Source organism: Takifugu flavidus, chromosome 17 (genome assembly GCF_003711565.1).
Source record: "Takifugu flavidus isolate HTHZ2018 chromosome 17, ASM371156v2, whole genome shotgun sequence".
NCBI classification, from domain to species: domain Eukaryota; kingdom Metazoa; phylum Chordata; class Actinopteri; order Tetraodontiformes; family Tetraodontidae; genus Takifugu; species Takifugu flavidus.
In genome coordinates, this window is record NC_079536.1 from 1667640 (window position 1) to 1683555 (window position 15916).

The window sequence follows — 15916 nt, forward strand, 5'->3', positions numbered from 1 at the left end:
CACCTCCGGCTGAAACGTTTGTATTTTACCTAAAGGAAATTAAACGCGTAGCGGCGGTTTATCGCTAAACGACGGATGGCGGCGGCCCCCTCGCACGCTCGTCATCGACGCGTTTTGACAGGCGTTCGACCCACGCAGGTGATTAGCACGACCGCGAGCTAGCTTGCTCATTTGTTTCCACGCGTCATCTGATGGAATATTAATGCGGTAACATCGACTCCACCCGCCCGAGGAGCCCCCCCAGCCCGTCGTCAACACGCTCTAGTCGTGCCTGATGGAGGATGTGATCAGGGATTATTGACACGTTTGCTCCCGATTCTTCTTTCTACTTCAGGGCAGAAAATAAACCAGAATATTTTTACACCTAAAACTGCCAACTGTCCGAAGGCAGCGGGGAAGAAACAGATGTAAGACTTCTTTTATCTTCCTCTGCCTCCTTTATCTCCACGACTCCGGCTGTTATTGATCGGAAGCATCAGGACGTGAAAGGAAAACGATGTTTGAGGAACGCTGGGATGATCGCGTTGCCGTCAGCCGCAGAGCGAACTTTGAGTCGCATGTTGCACAACAAAAAAAGAGGGGAAAATCCACGAAACTTCTGTCGCTGATGCGGGTGAACGTGGCGGCGATTGGTCCCCGTAACACCTGTAAAACCCGTGTGCTTTCATCACGTCTTTTCCCTCCTCCACCTGTCGGAGGAAATTTGATACCTGGAGATAATGGATGGGTAACTTTGTTCCAGAGGTCATGTTTCACGGGCGATCCGAGACGCCCCCCCCCCCCCCCCACGCCACAGCTCGCCTACAACAGCAGCAGGTTTCACATCAAGCCCCAACGCGACAATAGAGGCAGCTGTGCGTCCGGAACGGTTCAGAGATCAGCCGGAACGCTGGAACAGCCGAAAACAAACTCGCTCAGTATTCACCGCCGGTGGGACGGCGTTCCCACTTATGTGGCATAAAATCTTTAGGCATAAATACTAAAATATTCATGATATTTGTGGACATCGGTTAGCTACAATGTTCGATATGTCATTAAGGTTTATGCGCCCCCCCCCCCCCCCCGGGTTTGGCTGCAGTATTGATTGTTAGCATCTCCCCTCATTAACAGTTGTTTTGACTTGATTATTTGTTATGATTGACGGCCGATGGATCAAAACGGCTCATAATTCCCTGACCTGCTTCCCTTCGGATGGTTAGCGTCTGTTTTTTTTAGCTTTTTTCCCAGCTCGTCAGGAGGCAACAGTTGTTCCGGACTACTTTTTACAGTCCTTCACGGCTCTCCTGACCGAGAGTGAAGGCTGACGTATAACTGGGAGCAAACAAAGGTCGGTAATTATTTAGCATGGTTAGCATGTGGTCGTGTCCTGCACATCCTGCTGCATCTTTAATAGGCGCTCGTCTTCACGTCTGGTTTCAAGGCAGTAATAACTGTAGGTTCATCCTTGTTCAACCCTGTGTTTTGGTCGATTACAACAAGTCTGTTTTGATTAGCTCGGAACTTTGGGTTAAATATTGCCTGGCGTTGTGTAAAATGTGGAGTAAAGTTAATTAACGGAGCAGATTAGGCTGCTGGCAGACCGCAGAGACACTCTGGAAACCTAATGGAAGTCTGGGTCAGATTTATGGCTCTTCTTCTTCTCCGCCGCTGTAGAAGGAGGAAAGTTTGACTGCAGCTCTGAGGCTCTGGAGACCGTAACTCATTCCTATCTTCTACTCAGCCCGAGAACATTTGTAAGTATCCGGCTCGTTCTTGACGCCAATAAAACCAAATCGCTGTCTGCCAGGACCAAGGTCAGAGCGCGTTCTTCCTGCGCCGCTGCGATTATTCCGGCCTCCGCTGAAGGTCGATCAGCTGTTTACTCTCCGCGTGTGCTGGAGAGCCGGATTATTAAAAAGTTAAATATGCGTTGTTTGGTTTCGGCGAGTCAAAGTTTGCTGGAAATACGAAGAATATGTCACTTCCCCCCGCGCGCGTCATTAGCGTGTTTGAACAGATTGACAACAAGCACATTTACGTCTGCACGGCCTCCTCGGCGACTCTGTTTGCCGCGTGTCTGTTAGCTTTCTGCCGGCCAATCACGTTTGACCGTGGCTGTCGTGGACGGCGAGCTCCTCCAGCTGCACGTGTAGCAACATCTCAGCTAGCTTAGCCGGGACTGAAGCTAAAACGAAACCTTCCTCCCAGGAGACGGCTTCTCCATCTTTATACAGTGGGACCTCTACTTACGAACGTCTCTACATGCAAAATTTTCAGGTTACGAAACGTCTCAACGGGAAAATATTTCCTCTTGTTACGAAAGAAATTTCAGGATACGAAAGGCAAAAATAGCGAATAGTGAACGCAAACATGCTTGTAGCTGCTCTGCCATTGGCTATTGCCTAGCATCTTCCTGTAATCCCATTGGCTAGGAGGGACGTCAATATGTACAAGTTTGTGTGTATCCCAGCGTCGTCTTCGTCGTCTTCGGGATTTATTGTGGGTGTTCGTTTGTTTGTCCATTAGATGGCGGTGTTACCACAAGTGTTAACGTTCGTTGCTAGTAATGACGGCTAATGTAAGATTAGCCTGTAATAAAGTTCATTTTGTTCCTGGAGAAGCCTTGCACTGAATTCCTACATTTATTGTGCGGTAATCTAATTGTAACATGCATTTGTTACATGTTTTGATGCATTTTTATGATTTATGAAAACAATTATGTCCGAATTTGTGGGGGCTTGGAACGGATTAGGGCATTTACATAAAACGTGTCTCTACTTACGTAATTTTCAGATTACGAAACAACTTCCGGAACCAATTAATTTCGTAAGTAGAGCTCCCACTGTATTTATTTGCTGTATCTGAGAGGCTGCGGTTCTGCTGAGCTAAGCTATCACGAGCTTGTTAGTCAGTAGAACCAGTTTGACGATAGTTTTGGCAGCAGGAGTTTGGAGATGTAAGTAAAAGTAGTTCAATCCCAGCCGGACTCACAGGAGCTTAAATAAGTAAAGACGGACAGCGGTGTTGATGGGAAATCAATCGCTGAGCAAAAACAAATGATCTCGCCGCCGCACAGGCAGGTTCTCCAGGCTCCTGGACTCCAGAAGCACGAGGACGCCTCCTCTCCGGATCGGCCTAATGGAGAAATTGATTTCCACGCATGGCTTCCGTGTTCAGAGATTTCTTTACCAAAATGCCCGTCTGAGCGCCGGGAAAAGGACTGGAGAGAATCAATTAAAATTAATTTCAGAGTTGAGGTGTTTCTGTCTGTTACTTAGAGCAACACTCATTTTCGGCGGATTCGGCGCCTCGGCGTCGGGCCTCCGGAAAATGAAAAACATGATTGCTTTCTTCAACTCAAGAGGGGACGGAATAATTCACTCTTTGAGCTTCCAGGGAATTTCAGAAGCAGCTTAATAAAATGAAAAAGCCGCGTGTGCTGGTGCGCAGGCGACTCACACGCTGGGACCAACCTGGGAGGGGAGCCAGGATGTGTCCTGCCTTTAAGATTTATTATTTAGCTTCTTGAAGGACCTTCTGTTGTTTTAGCAATTAGCATTAGCCACGGTCCGTTAGAAACATCTGAGTGATAGCATAAATGCTATCGACTTCCACAGTTTTAGAACGTTATAGGAGCCGTAAATCTCTCCGTCTTCTAACATTCCCTCGCACTCGGAGGATGAGTCGGGGGTTCAGCTCCTTGCTCAAGGGTACCTCGGCGGTGCTCTGAAGGTGTCCTGGCACCTCTCCTGCTTCCAACTTTGGTCTGCAACTGGGGCTCGACCCAAGAACCCTCTACCTGTCAGCCCAGTCCCCTCTGGACTAGCCAAATTTAGTTTCCGTGTTAAAATTCCGGAATAAGAGCAGATCAAGTCCCGATTGACCGTACGGAATGGGCCGTTTTTTACCGACTGTTGCAACAGTGGTGGTGCTAAACATGCACTTTTGATGTTGATTAAGGTTACTGAAACATGAATTCATGAGGGTTCGGATCCTCGCGGTGGCAAAAAGTGTGTTTGGAGAAGAGCGACGGTCCCAGTTGCTTCACCTGTGCCTAATGAAAATGGGATTAGTGTCAAAATGTGGCAAAAACGCCGTCCGGCCGCAGGGCGACGACTGGCGGATCAATAACCCGACGAAGATGGAAACAGACGGCGGATAAATCACAACTTTCGCAAAGAACGGAACCAAACTTGGCAGGAAACAAAAGCGACCAGGGGACATCTGCAGATCCACCAGCTGCCCAGTATCACCAGTCCAGGCACTGGACAATGTGGAGACATCTAGAGTCCAACAGATACGTTAACGTAAGACAGCGGCACACTTCCTGTTTACGCTGCAGGCAAAGAACTAGCGAGAACGTCTCCTGGTCTTCAACACGGAACCAGTTAGAGACCAATAACACCACCAGTAACACAACAGGTGGACAAATGTGACGGGGTTGACAGGGTCCCGTGTCCCGGACGTCAGGTGGTCTAGAAAACACCGCCAGGCTCCAGCTGCAGCCATCCAATCACGACTTTACGCAGGCATCGATTTGGACCACTCGGGAAAGATGAATGCGTATTATTTATGAACGAGCGCTTGTTTTTCCTCTTTATGGCGCCGCCGTTAGCGTAGCAGCTCTGTCGGAGCATCTAAGGATGAACGCGGGCGTTTACCCCCAGGTTGGACACCCCGACGTGGAGGCGACAAAATCATGCGTCCAGCTTTTGCCCTGTTGACCCCTCGTGTCTGTCTGGGGCACCGCGAGCGGCGTGGCTGCGAGGTGAGGAAGAGGAGCTGGAGCTCAGCGAAGAGTAAAGACGGGGGCTCGTGTGGACACTCATGCATCCGCCGGCACAATGGACGCCTTTGTCCAGCAGGAGGACTTGGCAGAGGACCGCGGCTCCAGGGTGAAAATAGAATCCCACTGTCCCCCGTTGGCTCTGGGAGTCCTCAGCTGCCGTGGTTACGGAGGTGGCGGCCAAAGACCCCCCCTCAAAGACCCCCCCTCAAAGACCCCCCTAACCTCCTCCTGCTTCTCATCTTTTCATCACTTTGCTCCCACGTGAGTCACGCGCACGAGACGCTGAAGAGGGAAGAGCGCGTCCAGACTTACCTGGTTACAGGTTGTTCTGCAGTCTGACACACACACACACACACACACACACACACACACACGCAGCGATGGAATAAATCCTACCTGTACTGCGAAGCTCTTCAGTCCTTCCTTCCTGCGGAAGCCATCCGCTCCAGATCTTGCACTTTTTCAGCGTCTCTTTGATGCTTTGATGATCGTCCGCTTCTTTTTTTGTTTGTTTTAATATTATTTTTTAAATAACAAAAGTCCAGTCGAAAGAAGGAATAAATGGGAGCGTCAGCCGAGCCGTCAGCTCCGTCGGGGCGAGAGAAGTGTGACACAAAGTGATGTTCCGAGACGCTCCTTCTCCTCCCTTTGCTCTCTCTCCCTTTGATTTCTCTTGTGTTTCTGCTGCTCGCTCTACCTGTTCAAGCCGTTAGCGTTAGCGCTCGCGCAGCTGCTGCTTCACTGACTCTCTGTGTCATATCTGAGCGCTGCGCTCTCGCTCCGTCTGGCCCCCCTCGTTCCTCTTAAGACCATCCCTCCTCCCTCCTCCCTCCTCCCTCCCTCCTCTCTCCCTCCTCTCTCCCTCCTCCCTCCTCCCTCCCTCCTCCCTCTACGGAACATTGAGACCGGGCCATTGTATCTGAAAGGCTGAATTAACCTGCGGGAACAAACAGACTTTAGCTGCAGTTGATTTTCCTCTACAGTCCTCGACCTTCTGACCCTTCACATTCGTACACTCGCTTCTTTTTTACGGGGATTAATAGTCTCTGAACTTTGAGCTGCCAGGTCATCGCTGCACTTTATCCAAGGACTGTCTGGGGTGGGGGTGGGGGGGGGTCTTCGGTCCGTCCTCACAGGACTTTTGCTCCATTAACCAATCAGGGCAGGTTCTCTACACATTGGAGCCATCTGTGTTATGCAAATTCCATCAACTGTGGCCATTTTCTGCTCAGAATTTGAAGTCAAATGTAGTAAAAATCGCACTTTATTCATGGTTTATTTCTCACGTGGCCTCGGTGGCACGGAGGGACTGAGGGCTCCCTCTCCTTAATTTTGATCCTCTAAAAACGGTTTGTGTCGTGTTTTGAGACTCATCGTATTCAAATGCCATTAAAAATTAGCTCCATTCTGAGAAAATGGAACGCCCATCTTTGTTTTATGAAGCCGTCGGAGGGAATAAAAGAGTCAAACATTTAAGAAACGGGAACACTCGCCCTTTTTAATGAAGCACTTCAGACGAAACCGGTTCATAAAATAATCACGAGTGAGACAAAAGTGAATCAGTCAATATTTCCCACCCTCCTCCTCTAATGAGTGACTCGCTGTCTAATTGATGCTAATTGAATAAATGGAGTCATTTGGAATCAGATAGAATCCGTCCCTGAAGGATGTGGACCATACAAATGTGGGTCCTGATGCTTAACGTGTTTGGAAATGTTAATAAAATTGGGGACTTTTCCACAAAAAATGCCAGACGGGAAGCCCGAAAGCCGGAACTCTGTATCCGGGGGTGGCTGGCCTGTCTGGAAGGTGCAGATCCCAATCCATCACTAATTTTAATAATAAAGTTTAAGAATGATTTTCTGATATACTTCTTGGCCGCCCTCACGAGCGCCGGAGTGATTACATTAACGAGGAATTTCTGTGGAGAACGATAAAAGTGATGAATGCGTTTCTGTTTCGACGGAATAACAATGAGGATCAGGATATTTTTAGCCCTAAAAGAATCATCCTGGCGTGAATATTAAGTGCACTGTTTGGGTGGAGAAAGCCTGTTTGAGCAGCTCCTGCGTCTCCGAGGGGCTTCGCCGGATCGACCTCGCGAGCGGCGCCGGTCGATCTGTTGGGTTTAACCCCAGGGGAGCCGAGGGCCGGCGTGTCCCGCTCCCTCAACCTGTAAATCCCATCGATCAGCTGGGATAATAAGGCCGCGCCTACACGTCCCCGGAGAGCGAGACGAGAAAACAATTAAAGCAGCGCCAGCGTGGCGGCGGCGCCGCGCGGAACCGAAGCAACAAGAGAGCGAGATGGAAGCGGGAGGAACTTTCAAAGAGCAGAAAGTGAAGGCAACTTTTCCTTCTGTACCGGTGCGACAACGCCGTCGGTTCTGCTGAGGCAGAATCCATTATTTAGCACTTAAAGCCCATTTTCACCACGTCAGGTGGGTGTTTTCTGTATCATCAGGCTCGTTAATGGGATCAATGGGGCTTGTGAGGTGAACCGGTGGCCCGGGTTGCCCACATTCACTTCTGGATCTTAGTCCAAACTAAGGAATCTTCTTTTAGGTTGTGGCAGCTTCATGGATTCGCTGTTGTCACCGGCTTTGGATCAGGAGCTTTTTCAGCTGGTTTACACAGACGTCACATTTGGGTGAAATGTCCCTTTAAATGATGTTACCCTGCTAACCAGCCTGTCCACTGATGGGTAATGATGTCCAGAGGGACGCTGCAACCATGAGACTGAGCAAATAATGAGGTGAAAGAAAATATCTGTGTGTGTATCCGTGGGTGTGTATCCGTGGGTGTGTATCCATGTGTGTCGGCGTTGGGTCAAACTTCCCTATCCAGCCATTAATCCTGATTTTCTCCCATACTTTAATTTCTGTTTTAAGTTTGCAGCCAGTGACATCAGAAACACATCAAAGACTTTGGGATTTTTTTTTGGAGCCTTTGATTTATTGCAGGTTATTAAACAATATTCCGGAGCGTGCTCCCGGTTTTCCACTAGTTCACCCTCTGGTCGGGGACAGATGCATCAGTGAAAGACAAAACGCACGCACGCACGTGCACTGTGGACCATCCTCTATTTCACGTGCGGCTGGTTGGGAGTGAGTGACAGCCACGGCGTCCTAATTGTCAGCGGTCGTTGGCGGCGCTCCGCAAAACCCTCATTTGTTCCGTGATGGACGTGTGAGCGGGTCCTGGCTGTCTGATTCACCAGTCAGGCGCGGCAGGGCTGCAAGGAAGAAATAAAACATTTACCAGGGAGGTTAGCAGCTTCACCCCCCCCCCTCCTCGATGGATCGTGCGGGAGAAGAGCCGGAACGATCCGATCCGAACTTGGGCCGCCTTTGATCCCGACGCGCCGCTGCAGCCAGTCGGGTCGTGTTCCGCGTTCCCTCACAAAGCACATATTCAATAACCTGCCAGTCATGCTGGATTCCCTCATTTTCCTCCTGTCAGTCGGATCCCAGCAGGACTGAGCGAGCGTTTCCGGTTCGCTGTGTTTTTATTTATGCGACGCCCTCCCGGCAGGAGCCGCCGCCTCCTCACGGCCACGCAAACACACTGCTGAGGCGGTAACTCGCGTCCGCTGGAACGAACGCACGGAGGTGAACGTTCCTTCCTCTGAACAGGGAGAAGCCCAGAGCAGGACCAGGCTCATATGGGAGGGGGGAAGGAAAAATATCCTCCTGCGGAGTTTTGAAATCTCTGGATTCTTTTTCTTCCTGGTTTGTAGAACATGAAAGAAAGAAAGGTCACATGACCTTATGGTGTGTAATCTGTGTGTTTCCGGGGATAACGAGCAATCGGCGAAGTAGCGCTGCGGTTTCCACGCGATCTCAGAAGTGTGAGAAAGAGGCCATAAGTGGTCAAAGCAGTTCTACTCCTCGACTGTCCACTAGAGGGCGCCGGATTTTATGGTCACGTGATTTAATCGTCAAAGCGTTTAAGAATATCGTGAGCTAGCTCGTTTCACGGATTCGGTCGCACGAAGGAGTCAAGCCGCACAAATGTGACAGAGGTTTCGGTGGCATCTGGCTAGAAACAGGAAGTTAACTTTGAAAACTTGAACATCTGGAGCGTGTTTTATTTATTTTTTTTGTTGTTTTTTTTTTTGCTGCTTATACAGTCAAATATTCTGACCTTATTAAGATTTCCAATAATCGACCACACAGTAAATGAAGTGTTGACATTTCCCTGGCTGATGTGAGCAGATGTTGAACTTGGCTTGTTTTGCATGGGGGGGAGAGAGAGAGAGTGTGTGTGTGTGTGTGTGTGGGGGGGGGGGTAATGAGCCTTTCCACAAGTTTGCAGAGTGTAAATGGATATTAGATGCAAATATTTTGTGACGGTGGACCACATCTGCTTCCAGCTGTTCCAACAAATCCTCCATAATTGGCTGCTGGATGTTTTTGTGCTCCGAAGGGTCAAACCTGCCAGGCTGATGTTTTATTTATTCAGTGGGCATTTCTGCTTCGGAATTCTATAAAATATTAATAGCTGGACACATGCATTCAGTTATCCGTTGAAAGACCTCGGACGCGACCAGACGTGCACATATTACTGTTTTTAGGAAGGGTTCCTCATTAGATCCACCTGCAGGTTCACCAGGCTCCGCCCCCTCCAGGCTCCGCCCACATCAGCTTCAGCATAAGGGAATTAATACTTAAACGGGGACTTTTGTCCTCCTGGTTCAATGATCCTGAAAACAACCGTGTGGTCAACATGGACACACAAAAGATCACTAAAAGATGAAATTACTGACAAATTTTGGAAACCAAACGGAACCTGAGTGTCTCTCCTTCCGGCGTGGCGCCGACAGCCTGGTTTGATGACCGCCGTGCTGTGGTGGATTAGTCCAAATCCACTGTCGAGCTTCCAGGGCGCATCGACGAGAGACAGAAGAGGGTTTCGTTGGTGCTGTTAGCGGCGCTGTTGTGTGCCCGATGTTGTGATGGTTGTGTAACGGGAGCGTGGCGCGCTGCCGGAGCCCCGGGGACGCCAACATACACCGTGTGTCGGTCACAGCTGGGGGTCTGAAAGTCTTTCTCTCGCTGGGACGGCTCCACCGCGCCTCCCACGTCCTCCCCGCAGCGGTGGCCCAGTTGCTCTCTGGATTTTCTGACCCAATAGGATCTGAGAAGGAGCGCCGGTGGCAGATTGGAGCACTCCGGTGGATTAGCCCGGCTCCTCGTCTTGGCTCGGCTTGAGACGGAGCCCTGGAGAGCGCTCTGCTTTAGCATGTGAGCTACAGACGTGCTGGGGAGGGCGAATGTCGTGCACATCTGCCGCTGTCCCTCCAGGGACGCAGCCTGTTTTCACCCCACCCTGGAGAGGAGGGGGTGAGGAGGGGCAAGCTGAGTCTAATTATCCATCATTGTCCATTAGAGCGCTAATCAGGTGGGATTAATGAAAAAGTTGATCAGAAATGGCTTTTAACCATTTTATCGGAATCTGGTGACCAGGTTGAAGCGTCTTTAAGCCTCTTTGCTTGTTTTAATATGAGATGAGCCCAGAAGAGCATCAGGTCGCAGAGCAGCGCTTTCATTCGTTTTTTTTGTAGTTTTTTTTGAAAGCAATAAAACAATCTGGAGTCGTGTAATTACCCCTCAGGAGGAATGGGAGCGGAAATAGGTTATTCCTGCAATAATTATCTGTAAACATTCCTCACTTCTTCCGCGCAATGTGGAAGATTGACAGGAAAAACATGGTGGAACCCCCCCTCCCCCCACAAATATTTTCAAGTGGAATCCTCCACAATTAGGAGGAATGTCGACTGGATGGGAAGAAAGAGCTGGAAAAAGCTGCTAATTGAAAACGGAAAAAGGGTCTCTTAATTATTTCTGGGAATAAAGGAGCCAAACAGGTTGTGGGGGGGGGGGGGGAGTAATTTTAGTGGGTTGCATCATTAAGAGAGTGTAAATTCCTGCTGTGCTGCGCTCACACCGGTTCGGCGTTCTCAGCGGGGGGGGCGGCGGCTTGATCTCTTGTTTCCATTCATCAGACCAGGAGACGTCGCAACGATTGAACCAACGATTGAAGCTTTTCACCCGGCGCCGCATCGCCGCCCAGCATGAGGCGTCCCTGGTCCAGCGGGCCGGAGATAAGAATCGCTCCGGAGCTGCTGGAATTCCAATATGAGAAAGCAATCTTCTTGGGGGGGGGGGGGGGGCAGTCACCTGTGGAAAGAACCAGGCGCCACAATCGAGCCGATGGAGACGTCAGAGTTTTCTGTGGACAAACGCCGTCCGTGTCGGGCTGAAATGGACGTGTGACAGGACCGGGAAGAGCTGAAGTCCTACAAATGGGTTACGTCCTGGAGACGGTCGCAGGAGGCCTGAAAGGAATCGTTGGCTCTTTTTCTTTTTTTTGACATTTTCTCCTGATGACATTAAAGTCAAAGCAGCATCCGCGGAGACGCTGAAAACGAGCGATCGGGAAGAATTTGGAACGTGCAGATGTGAGAATGAGTATCTGAGAGATGATAACAACGTCGCCCAGAACTTCAAGTCTCTACAGCAGCGGTTGCCCACACGGGCCGGGACAATTATGGGCTAGCATCGTAGCGCCAGGCGTCATCGTTAGCCTCGAACAGACACCAGGATGCAGCTTTTAGGTGCTTTCAGATGATTAATGAGCAAATATGTTTGTTTTTTTTGGTTTTATTGCCTAAATTTATTGTTGCAAATGTCTCGTTCATGCTTCACGTAGTCCTTTTTAAAATTATTTTACATTATTAAAGTTGTTTTTTTTCCTTAATGGGCGTATCCAGTGTTTGTTCAGCGGCTGCACGCTCATCCGCGTTTGTCATTAGCATTCCCGTCGAGTTAGAGGAAAGCGTAAACTTGCGTCAAATTGCTCAGAGCACTTACAGGAAGTCACAGATGTGGCGCCTCCTAGGACGCTAATTCTTTTGTTTGATTGAAAACAAATTATGAGAAGAGGAGGATAAAAAAAAAGCTAATTGGAGCTTTAATTTCTGGTGGCTTTCAGCTCTGCTGGTGGGGACCTTGAAGCTGATCGTGGTGCCACAGGCGTTGTTGTTAGGGAGACAAAAGAAAAGGAAACCGGAGCCCAAAAGGTGGCGGATTCAACTTTCAAACCTTTGTTCATGTCAAAATATTCTCTTATTTAGCCTTCAAGCACTGTTGAATTAATGTAAGCCAGCAGTGTTTCATTGTCTTCTGGCAGGAGGTGTGTGAGCAGAGGAGGGAGTGTGTGATCCCCTAAAAAGGTGTTTTTTCCCAATCCTTTCTATCCCTTTTTGAGTTGGAGTTGTTGGATCTAGCTAGTCGCGGTGTTAGTTTGGAGTGTGTGAGTGCCTGTGAGGGAGTGTGTGAGACTCCCAGGTGTGCTCGGCCCTCATGGCGGCCAACGGCGGCTTGGCCGGGCTGAACAGGAAGTGCTCGGTGTGGAGGAGGTGGCGGCGCTGGCGGTTCCTGGACAGGGTGGACAGGTGAGGTGTCTGAGCGCTCCTAAAGCAGCATAGTAGGCAAGGAAGGAAGGACGGAGCCTCTGTCTGACACACACACACACACACACACACACACACACACACACACACACACACACACACACACTGACAGTCAAGAATAAAATTGTACCCTGCAAAAACGTACAAATTGTTCGTGCAGCAGGCTGAAGGCACGAAGGGCCTTGATCTGGAGCAGCCTTTTACAGAACAAGCTTCTTTTTATCAGTCTGCCAGACATGTGATAAAACAGCAACATCAGACCCCCCCCCCCCCCCATCAAGAGATTTCTAGATTAAAGAAACAAATGTTTTAAGTGAAGGAACCACTCAGCATTTAACGACGAGGCCCGTCCTTTGCTTTCGTTTGCTGTTTTCCTTTCCGCCATCGTGGGCTGTTTCAGATTGGGGACGTTAAATGCCAAAGGATGAATCATATTGATGTTGTTTTTATAAGAGCTCCGCATCGCTGAAGGCAGCTCTGAGCCACGAAGCTACACCCTGCTAGCTAAAACACACTTCTGCTAGCTAAAGCACGCTTCCAGGACCAGCCCTTGGTTTTTATTAACAGTTATTAACAGTTAATAACCGTCTCTTAACAGTTGTGGTCTGACTAACCGCACAAAGAGGATGAGCTTTCTGGAGGAAAATGAATGCTAGGCTGAATTGCTGCGGCTCAGAGGATTTTAACGGTGCAGAGTCTATTTTAGCCTGTAATCAGGCAGAGCCTCATGCAGCCTCTCAACACGGTCTGAAGCAGCTGGTTTATTCTCAGGGACGTGTGGAGGAGGACATGTTGCCACCTGACAGAGGACAGTAGCCAGACGTGACCAGGTTTATTGTTTTAAACACTATTTCAATGTCTTGGAGGGTTGTAAATTAATGCCAGCTGGTTTTGCAGATTATTCTTTGGTTTTTTTGTGATATTGTTACTCAGAATAATATTTTAAGACCACATATTGGCATTGTGATTCAACACTAACTGTTGTTAATGGCTTTAGAGGGGTTTTACTGAGTGCACGTGTCTTAGGCAGTGGTGGTGGTTCCAGAGGAGATCCAGAAAGTGTTGATAGCCTCAGGTCCAAAACACTGGTTTTAGCCAACCTTCTAGACAAAGTACAGGGTTCACTGGTCCGATCCCAGATCCAAGACATCACAGAAATGGATGTTCCCTCTAGCTTCTTTTTCAGACTGGAGAAAAAACAGAAAAAGTCCATTGATTGCTTTCTGACCCAGGGCAGGAACTTATGGAGCCTGGGCAGATAAGAGGACGGGCTGATGGAGGGGTTCTGATGGAGGGGTTCTGATGGAGAGGTTCTGATGAAGGAGGTCTGTGGTGAACTGCCTGAGGCCTCCCCAATGCCGCTCCACAGAGGACGCCAGGACGGACATTTTGGACTTCACTTCGTTATAATAGAGAAGTTGGTGAATCATCTGTCCATGGAAAAAGGGATTGATTGTAATAGGAAACTCTCTGGGCCTGGAACCATCTTCAGATGTCCTCACATGGAGCTCTGGGCTACTCCACCTTCAGGTCTCCACGGACCACATCCAGGATCAGCACGACCAGAGAAAACAAGAAAGGCTCTGGTAGCAATATGTGCATCTATGCGACATGAATGCATAGATACACATTTAGAACAGAGCGGTAAGAGAGGGAGATATGGGGGTGTAATATAGGAGCACTCAGCAGTCGGGCCTGTATCAGCAGAACCGAATGTTTCCCTACTCACCTTAATTATACACCTTATCAAAATAGAAGGTTTTTTTTATAAACGGCTGCCTCCAATACATCAGCGTCTGCTGGTAGCTCCCTCAAAGGCACTTTACCCAGACCAGATCCTGTTCAGGAAGGTTTGGAACAGGCTAACGTCTGTGACAGCAAGCTAACGTAAGCTAGCTGTGTCAGAGCAGTAAAACCATTGTGTGTGTGTGTGTGTGTGTGTGGGAAATAGCTCAGCTCATGAACTGAGACACATTCCTTTATTGCTTTTATGGATATGTTATCATATTTTTTACATTAAATGTGAGCCTCGATTCTTTAAAGGTGAAGAATTTCTGTCACGAAACACTGATCCGGCCGCTCCGCGCAGGCTAACGTCTTTGATTTGTTCTGGTTGTCAGCCTGCAGGAGCTGCAGCCTCTCGCGTGGAAACTAACTTCAGCTGGGAGGAAGCGAAATGCGATGAAATATGAAGAGACACATTTAGTTTCTAATGTGACAACTGTTTCCTTACAACCCCAATAATGCCCGCGCCTTTTGAATACGTCCCATTTTCTCCGCCTGGAAGCCGTAAAACTACAAAATGAATAACATATTTCCATTCAATAGGAAAAAAAATCCATATTCAGGATGAGGGAATATTCGAGCGTTCTCCAGGTTTCCTTGAAAAACGTGCTGAAAGAATTAGCATATTGAGTGAAATTCTGTTGTAACGCCCAGAGTTGGAGCCGGCAACGCTTGGTGGTTGCGGCTTCCCCTCGCGCGCACGTGCGCGCACGCTCACGCGGCTCAAACGTGCATCCAGTTCAGGCGTTCCCTCAATCAATGGAGCCACATTTGGGATTTCTGAATAGCACAGCTGAGCTCGAACAAACATTCCTGAAAAGAACTTTACTCTCCGAGTCCAAACAAGTTCAGCGGTGGCAAATAAATGTTCTGGAATCAGACGTGTGCAGCCGGAGCGTCGCCATGGCGCCGCAGGAGCTAACTGGACTCATTCACATTCACAGTTCATGAGTTCAATAAAATAACACATTTAACGGGTTAAACAAACAGCGACAGGCATCGGGACAGTTGTCCTCCTGCAGGCTGCCTTGTTGCCATAGCTACAGCAACATTGTTAGCTGCTCCGTTAATGAGAAACTAGAACAATCAGACAGATTTTGGCCCAAAAGTAGAACTTGGGTGTTCATACTTAAGGTGTAGTAACGTGTAATGTGATCCGCAGACACGGGCGGCACATGTGGCGTTTCCTCGACAGCCGGAGGTAATCTGGGGTCGTCGGCGCCGCATGAGGAGCCTTCAGAAGCTGCTCCGCTCTGCTGAGCATCCACAGAAAATCTATTTTTGATGAAAGCCGCCTGAATCCAGATTCGGTTTGTGTCAGACGGCAACGAAACAAATCAGCAAAACCAAATAAAAACAGACAAAAAAAAAAAAAGGAAATCTGAGGTGGAGATTTGGACGGCGGGTGATGGGATGTCGGGTTCCCGAGGGACGCGGACCTCCTGAACCCTCTTCTGCAGTTGCAGACGGTGGTGGTGCTGGACGGCAGAACCTGCGTCTTTCACGACATCACAGAGCATCAAACCTCTGATGTTCCTCCCACCGAGGTCCAGACTGGTTTACGGGCTCCCTCACAGAGGCACCAACACCCCCAGTGCACTCATGCTAATTTATTGTGGAGACCATAATTATAATCTGGAGAGAAATAAATGAATCTAGAAAAAAAAAGGAGCCCGTGCGCGGCGCTAATGACACTCCTCACATCTTTATTTCATCTCTTTTGTTGAAACTTGTGTGTAAATCAGAGAGGAAAACTGAATAATTACCTGATTAATTCAGCTTTGAGCTTTCAGGCTTCTGCCCAGCGCTGCGCATTGAAGGCGACGTGCGTCCTAATTGACAACGGGCTAATGGGCCTCGCAGCACCGCAGCTCCGCACGCCTTCAT

General features: G+C 49.0%; 1 protein-coding gene and 1 long non-coding RNA gene across 2 annotated transcripts in view; one reads left to right on the forward strand and one right to left on the reverse strand.

Moving 5' to 3' along the window:
- Positions 1-5542, reverse strand: part of LOC130513788 (cadherin-20-like) — a 29629-nt gene extending 24087 nt beyond the window's left edge. The window contains exon 1 of the mRNA XM_057012828.1: positions 5165-5542. The gene's annotated coding sequence lies outside the window, so the exon portion shown is untranslated. The remainder of the gene's footprint in view (positions 1-5164) is intronic.
- LOC130513791 (uncharacterized) overlaps positions 1-15916 on the forward strand; it is a 38357-nt gene that overhangs the window by 19922 nt on the left and 2519 nt on the right. The gene's annotated exons all lie outside the window — the stretch shown is intronic.